We start from the raw sequence: 9,189 nt of genomic DNA on the forward strand, positions 1-9,189 counted from the left end.
ACTGACAGGGCATTGGTTAGCGGATGGTAAACATTACACATCACTTATTTTATATATTCTTTTGTCATTATTATAATTTTCTGTTTGTTCTCTTAAACTATCTTTATCTCAGCCCACAAGTTTTACCTTTTTTACGATTCTCTCCCCCATTACAAATGGGAGAGTGAGCCAATAGTTGTGTGGTGTTTAGCTGCCTACTGAGTTAAGCAATAACAGTTTTTTGTAACAGTGTGTTATCAACACTATTCTCTTCCTAAATCCAAAACACAACACTATATCAGCTATTAGGAAGAAAATTAATTCAGACACCTACATAGGGCACCTGGTAATCTTTCACTTTACTTACCATAACTATTTTAATAAAGTTCTTAACAGAGAAGTTATTACAACGGTACTTCAGTTTGCTAACAGATTTAAAACCCCCTCAAAATTTTTAAGAAGCAATACATCACTTCTAAGAGACAGGTAAGTGGGCAATAACGATTATCACTGCCACACTGTACTGTAAATAGAGCAGTGTATGAAATAAAAATAGATGTCCACAATTTAGGGAACAGACAGCTGGTACTTTGAACAAACCAAGGGTTGAGAGGAGTGAAGGAAGGATGACAAAAAAATGAATATGGACGTTAACATTCATGCAAAGAGGAAAAAAGACTCAACTCAGAAGGTTTCTGAAATATGTACATATATCCATTTTGTCTGCTTTGAACTATGGAGGACTCGCTCATTGCTGGGAATCCACCTTGCATTCCAAAAGAACTGAAATGTATCCCCAAAATCCTGTTATAAATTACAAAAGATGCCTTCTGGAATCAAGTGCTAAATCTATCTTTGATCAACTGACTTTTTCTCTCATAAGTAAAAGATAAAAATGGAAAAATCTAATACGGAGTAAGTCTCTGTTCTCCGTCATCCACAGAATTTAGCACATTGTTATTTTGGATAGAGAAATAAAGTTGCAAAGCCAAATATGAAACACTTTAAAGACCGCAGGACTTATTAATAACAATATTTAAGATGCAACACATTTGCTCTGTGATGTTTCTTCCAACCAACTAGTCATTTAAACACTTTTTATCAGAACATGGGCCCTTTCATAAAATAATCATTGAATGCAATGCAAAAAGCTTTCCAAGAGGAATTTCAAAGGTGTTGGGTTTGTGTTTTTCTCTAGCATTTTCAGTAAATATATCCACTTTGTATTCTTCTAAGACAAGTCACTAACCAGCACCATAATCAGTATGTCTTGGTTTCATAAGAAACTTGAGCCTTTATTACAGTAGGAAAGCTCATAATGGCTTGGGAACAGAAACGTGAAGATGATGGTCCCTGTCCAGGGTCAGTGTTGCAGAGAGGGAAGAGATGGGATTTTGTACACATTTCCTCAGGCTATGTAAAAGAAAAAAAAAATTAGCTTTGTACGATTCATTAAGTGTGTCTTGAGTGTACCTTTGAAAGGAAGGAAATGAGGAAAAGCTTTGTTTTGATCATAGGGGAATCTTAACATTAATAAGCATCATGGAGTACATTTAAATGTGTACTTAGCAGTTTGAAACCTCAGCTGAAGCCCAGCTTTGGATGTAGGTAAGTGAACTCTGTCCACATTGTGAAATGAGTGACCAAATCTATTCTTGTATATAGTCCATAATACATACAGTTAGCTAAAGAAGTAACATGCAGAAAAACTAAAATAAGCTCTGATTTTGAGAACATTTCACCTGTGGAAAACTATATGACAAAATGGCCATAAGGCAGACTGGCAAAGCAATTTTGACTCACAATTTTTGTAGTCCAAACATCAAAACAAGACATCCAGTTACCTTGCATGATCCTTTTTCTCATACATTAGCCCTAGCAGCATACAGAAGTGATGTGTTATACAACAGAATTTGAATGAGAAGGGAGTCTGATTTCCACGTAGATTGCAAGTGTAACTGTTGGTTTGAAAGCCAGAATATTCTATTTTGCTATGATTTTACTGAAGTTTTGTCACAGATTTTGCCATTGCTCTTCCTAGCTTTCTAAATCCCATATTTCGGGATCTCAAATTCACAGACAAGGCTTCAAAGCATACTAGCACAAACCATTTTTAAAGGTTCATAAGAAGAAGTTAATTTCTATGTACTTCTTACCATTCTGTATTCAAGGGCATCATTATGTGGTATTTTATGTGTAGTGAGTTTTAAATAATCATGATGATATGCAATAGCAGCCCAGTATCTCTTGAAGACATTGTTGAAATGATGCTCATAGGGAAGGAACCATAAGCAGCTGAAGAGCTTGTCTGGCACACACATTGAGATGCAATTCATGAAGGATGAAGTTCAGTTGTGGAAGAGGAACCAGTAGAGCAAGTAAAATGATGACGTGGCATTGGAACTGAAGCAGCTGCAAATGGGACAATCCAAGAGGACAATACATATGCTGAGGCAGGAGCAGTTGTCAATAGGGTCGGCTTGTCTGCCTGTTTGGATGCCAATTCTATAGCACCTGTTCGCTAGTGTGCTGCATCAACTGAGACAGTCACTTGACAGTCAGGCAGCTTGTTTGGGAAGTTCAGTGTTACCTGTCTTAAACATTTTTGAAGAGAAAGACATAAGATGCTGCAAGCAATGTGAACTGAAGAAAAAAAAAAAACCAAAAACAAAAACAAAAAGCTCAAATCAAACAAGAAATGATGTCAAACTAATCATATTTTCAGACGTCTTTTTAAATTTGTGTTGCTAAATACTGGTCTTGTTAAAGTAAATTGAAGTAAATCTGTAACCCCTCCTTCTGTTCTTAAACATCCACATTTTTCGTATTTCTGTTAAAGGAAGAAAATTGCCAAACAATATCAGCAAAAAAGCTGATAAATAATGGACCTCTTTCAGAAACTGATAGAAAAGCCAAATATGATGGTGAAAAGAGGAATAAAGGGAATCTTATTGGTGTTTAACAGTGAGTAGATTATTTTTCTAAGTGAAAAGATGGGCTAGATATCTAAATAGAAAAGATTCCATTTTATTACCGACTGGAGAAGTGGGCCTCTGAGGTTCAACCTCATGAGGTTCAACAAGGCCAAGTGTAAGGTCCTACACCTGGGCCAGGGCAATCCCCGTTTTCAGTACAGATGCGGTATGACGTGCTTGAGAGCAACCCTGCAGAGAAGGACTTGGGGTGCTGGTTGATAAGAAGCTCGGCCTGAGCTGGCAATGTGTGCTCACGGCCCAGAAGGCCAACTGTATCCTGGGCTGCATCAAAAGCAGCGAGGCCAGCAGGTCAGGGGTAGTGATTCTGCCCCTCTATTCCTCTCTTATGAGACCTCATCTGGAATACTGTGTCCGTTTCCGGAATCCTCAGTGTAAGAAGAATATGGAGCTGTTGGGACGGGTCCAGAGGAGGGCTACAAAGATAATTGGAGGGCTGGAGCACCTTCCTTATGGGGACAGGCTGAGAGTGTTGGGCTTGTTCAGCCTGGAGAAGAGAAGGCTCAGAGGAGATCTTATAGCAACCTTTAAGTACCTGAAAGTGGCCTACATGAAAGCTGGAGAGGGGCTATTCGTAAAGGCTTGTGTGGAATGAGTAAAAACTGAAGAGGGGCAGATTTAGACTGGACATTAGGAAGAATTTCTTCACTATGAGATTGGTGAGACACTGGCACAGGTTTCCCAGGGAGGTTGTGGTTGCCCCATTCCTGGAGGTGTTCAAGGCCAGGTTGGATGGGGCCTTAGGCAGCCTGATCTATTGGGATGTCCCTGCCCATGGCAGGGGGGTTGAAACTAGGTGATCTCCAAGGTCCCTTCCAACCGTAACTATACTGTGATACGATGATACTATGATAATTTTTACCTCTGCCTCTGTACCTTGTATGCCTTATATCTTCACCCTGCTCTTGATTTTTTTTCACGATATCTCATTTCTGTGTATTCCATTTCACTTTCCTTCCCTTATCTTCTTTCTTTGGATCTTTGATGTCTTGTGTCCACCTAATCTGTGTTACCTCACATAAGCGTAATGTTCACTGTGAATCCTCTCTGTGCCCTTTGAAAGTGATTTCATTGTCATACGCTTGTGAAGTGCAAAACCTCGCCTTAATTCTGCACCATTGTGAATGGTTTTGCTGACCCCGGTTTTGTTGTAAAGCAGAAGCCAAAGATTTGCTTTCCAGGACTATATTAAGAGCAAGTACCTATACATGATGAGTGTATATATTACTTACCCTATATCTGTTGCAATTTTGGTACTCTGCAGGAGAAATGCAGCAGGAATATTGCTTACTTCATCTAAGAAATCTTATCTTTGTGGATGTGAAGGCTAGAACTGCTGACACAAAAAAAGTTACAGCTTAAAATTAAACCTCTACAATTAAAACATACATAAGAGGAAGATGATGGAGATGATAGTGTTCTTCATTTTTACAGCTCTGCAAAGTGGGTAAGAATTCCAATCAAGGCAAAAGGTGAGAAGCAATCAACAGGAATACAACAGGATCACAGAATGGTAGGGATTGGAAAGGACCTCTCAAGATCATGTAGTCCAGTCCCCCCTGCTAAAGCGAACACATCCAGTAAGGTTTTGAATTACTCCATGGAAGAGGAATCTTACAGTAAAGAAAACAATAAAGAGAAAAAAATGAGAAAAAAAAACCCAATTGGCTATAAGCTTTCTTCTTACCGCTTAGAAAGACTAACTATACTCCAAATCTGGAAGTTTATTTCTTGGAACCATGAAGATACTGTATAAGGTGAAGGAAAATGTTTTATAATGTTGATTTGTGGACTTAGATCAAGGAAAAAATAATCCTGTACCTACTCAAAAAAACATATAATAGGTCTTTCATCTAGCTGAAAAGATAAAACATGCACTACTAATAGAGATAGAGTATGAAATACATAATATTAGATCAAAACAAGCCTTTTTAAAGAACTTTTCTACAGGTCATGCTAGAGTGCTGGAAGTGGAATTACAATCTTTTCTATAGCATTCAGAAATAGGAACAAAATTCAGTAAACTATGTCATCTTTAGCTTGACAATATTGCAGGAATTCAGAGTTACATATTTTGGTTTTCTAATGCAAGCTGTTTCTCTGTAACTAGTCAAAGAGCAAACAAATATCTGCACACTGTATGTCACTCATTAATTTGTTATGATTGTGGAATACCTCATCAGGAAAGTGAATACATAAGTAATGAAAACATTAGCTGTCATTGAAGGCTATGAAATACACAGCTTGCAAAAACATTCCATCTGCTTGTTTAGATGCAAACACAAAAAAGTAAGGTAAAGACACTGCAGAGACGATGAAAAAAGAGTAAACCAATATGAGGATGAGAAGCAAAAAAAGTATAGATTGAAAAGACTTAGATACTGAAAAAAAACTCCACATTCATTATATCATCTAGGTGTTTACAATTATACTGAGGAATTCTTCTATGTTAGCATGAAATATTGGGGTTGGAAGGACCATGTACTGGCAGTAAGCAGCATCAATCCCATGAGTAAAATAAGTCTGTCGTTCTGTAGGCACAACTTTAAATGTTACTGTATGTGATCTGTTTTATATAACCTCTAAAAACCATGCAGTAGAGAAACTATGGTAGCTGAGAGGCTAAAAAACAAAAAAATCCCAAATTTGCAGTTGGCATACTAGACAAGAATTGTAGCAGCTTTTTCAGAGAAAAGACCATTCAATATTGTCATCAAATAAATCACTCCCCTGCACAATTAAAGTAGTGTTCATAATCACTTTGCATAACTACTAGCAAGAATTAAAAAAAAAAAAATAAAATAAAATTCTGATTTAAAATGATAATTTGGACACAGCCCTGAAGAATTTAGGAAGCAAAGCAACAGACAAGTTTCAAAACACTTAAAACACCAAAAACATATGGACAGTTTAAAAGAGGGTGAGGCTATTATGGAAGAATATATTTTCTCCACAGGACAATAGATATGAACAACACAGAATAAAAAAGAAGATGAAACCGTCAACATAGAGGATTCAAAGTTCAAATCCTGCAGGCCTGTTTCACAGGAATAACCCCATTGGATTCAATCATTAAATGTCCATTCACACAAACTCCTTGCATTGGTGGTAGCTGTTTCAGCTGGCTTTGGAAGAAGATTGTCCCACAGCTCAGCCTTGGAACTACACATGGAAATAAGAATTACACCATTTGCATGAGAAAGGGTTTTAAGTTCAACCTCCAAGTGATCCCTTAATAGTTTCAGGAGGTCTGAAGAAGATCACAACACAAAAGCACGTTATATGTACCATTTAGGGATACCTCTCACAAGGCTAAATTCTTAAGTTTAAAGTCAACAGGTAGCTGACTTGCATAAGTAGAGCAAGGTATATGACATCACAGTGGCATGTTCAAGAAAAAATTAATTGAGATCCGTTCGCAGTAACAGTAAGTGCAGTCTTTGACATTATTGCTTTGGTAATATCTTAGATTCAGGAAATTAACTAGTTAAAAATGTAATTCACTTTTAAATTTGCAGGTGAAACTTTTCTAATGATAAGATATTTCAGAGTCTGATTCACCTGTCACATTAACAAAGAGATTTGGTTGGTTTTGTATTTGTTTGTTTGTTTTCTTTGAACCTAGAGAGTTTAAATAGTAAAATGGAATCTCCTGCTTAGTCCAGACTCCAGTTTTCTTAGATTATGTAAATTACTTAATTGCCTTTCCTACTCCACCAATACGATGTATTCAATATCTCCACCAATTAGGATATATTTACCAATGTTCTAACTTTTTGGAATTATGGCAAATGGCCTTTTGAGGAGAAATTAAATAATCACAATTATTTCTTGGACTATACCCATTTCTCAGGTACAGTATCAAGTACATGGATACAGCATTGTCTTCATTCTTACTCCTGCACCCACTTGTACTCTTGCTCTTTCTAAGTCACTGGTTCACTGAAAGGTTAAGTCATCCATAAAAAGAGAAACAGCTACAGCAGGAAGAAACAAGAGCCTCCTTGACCCAGGTCCACTTATAGCCACTTTGGGAGATGTAAATTCAACTCCTTCCAGTCAGGGAAAAGAATTGAGCCTTGTTTCTCAAACCCTGTGCTGGTGCTTCAAAGCACAGCTTTGTAAATGATGCAGCACAAGTTAAGTCTAGATTTTGGGAAGTGTGAAAGGAGAAGATAGGATAATTTTCTACCTTCCCAACAGAATTTATCTCTTCAGTATGCCATGCCTATACAATCCTTCCTCTTGGATCATGGCTACAGAGCCTTTTAGCTGAAACAGAAAGATGTGACATCATGCTTCATTTTTTAATGAGCTACTTTAGGCAATGTTTTTCGGTGCAAAGTTTAGGTAGAAAAATATTTCCTTTCTCAGTACTGCATAAGAGGCCTGTGATAATCTTGAAAATCTTGAAAATTGTAAACTGGGTTGTGAAAAAAAATTTTTTTAGGTATTCAGAGGGGTGGGGTGTTAACCCCAGAGCTGTAAATTTTACTAGGGAATTAGCAGCTTCAAAGTCCATGTCTCTGTATAAACTGTATTTTAGGCTCAGATTAAGTTTAGATTACCTGACATCTACAACTGAGGGGCTACATAGAGGTAAGCAGGCTTTCGCTGGGTTTGGGACCACATCAGGAGTTAAAGCTAAGGTCTTGACAGCTCCAAGTACACATGTTAAAGAGCATGTCTTCATGTAGTGTGGACACTTTGAGCATATACACTGTCAGCCCAAGTCTGCTGTTGTATATCAGTCTGTGCTTTATACAGACATGTGGCTGATGCTAGCAGACAAGTTGTTACAGGCTTTTTCTTCAAGGGATCTGAAGTGCCAGCATGCTCAATAAGAAAAGCAGGAGGCTTGAATTCAAGCTGTTCTGAAAGTCCTCTGGGTTTACTGCATTCAAGCACTGGCTGCTAAAGCTATGCAACAGTGCTGCATGATCACAGAGCACATGTGCTTTGACAAATGCTCAGGTAGTTAGATGCCAGGGTATCTAAATTCCCTTGAGGTCTTGTGCCCAACTGTGAACAAGCAAGACGAGTAAAAATGTGGTTTGTGAAAGTGATCGTGTTTGCATGACACATAAGTTAACTGTTTCTAAGTAGTGGAAAATTCTTACTCTTAATCTGCTAAGCAGATTATGGGAACTGTTTCTGCATCGACTTTGCCACTAAGCAGCATATTCCAGAAGCTGGAGGATTTCAACAGCTATTTCTAATTCTTTTTTTTTCGGTGACATGATGTAAATTTTCTTCCTCGATGGTATAAATTAGGCATGTAGAGAAAGAAATCACATAATTTCCAGTAGAAAGAGAAGCATTTCTGAAGAACTTCCCCATGGCTTAGCACAGAGAATTGAACAAGGTATGACATTTGTATTTCAAATATTCTGAAATACGCTAACTAGCTGTTTGCTGGCTTAGACTATATCTATGATGACCCAAAGGCTGCTGTGCTGGCCCAGTCAGAACTAGATGATCCAGCTTCACTGTAGAAATGCTATGTTGTAACTATGATATTGGAATAGAGATTAACATTCAACAAAGAACACATAGAATTATAGAATCACAGAATCATAGAATCATGACATAGTTAGGGTTGGAAAGCACCTTAAAGTTCATCTAGTTCCAACCTCCCTGCCATGGGCAGGGAAACCTCCTGCTAGATCAGGCTGCCCAAGGCCCCATCCAGCCTGGCCTTGAACACCTCCAGGGATGGGGCAGCCACAACCTCCCTGGGAAACCTGTTCCCGTGTCTCACCACTCTCATGGTGAAGAAAATCTTGCTAATGTCTAGTCTAAATCTGCCCCTCTCCAGTTTACACCCATTGCCCCTCATCCTATCACCACTAGCCTTTATAAATAATCCCTCTCCATCTTATAGTCCCCTTTCAGGTACTGGAAAGTTGCAATATATAATAATATATCCCAATTTTTTTTTGTTGTTGACTGTTAATTAATTTCTTTCTTTGGTTCAGTGGCTATCTTCCATTTGAGTCATCGCATTGTTTTCTTAAAGTGTCGCAGCCATTTATGATTGACCCTGTAGAAAAGTATATTAAGTCCTTGAGTAAAATTTAAGATCATACCACTATTTAGATTGAGTTTTTAATGTTCTACTTTCTAATTTCCATTTAATCTCATTCTAGCTCCTAAATTTAATCTAAATTTTAATGATCTTTCATAGTGATAAACTAGAAGAATCCATCCTTTTTAA

The sequence above is a fragment of the Cuculus canorus genome, chromosome 1 (assembly GCF_017976375.1).
Source record: "Cuculus canorus isolate bCucCan1 chromosome 1, bCucCan1.pri, whole genome shotgun sequence".
In the NCBI taxonomy this organism is placed as follows: domain Eukaryota; kingdom Metazoa; phylum Chordata; class Aves; order Cuculiformes; family Cuculidae; genus Cuculus; species Cuculus canorus.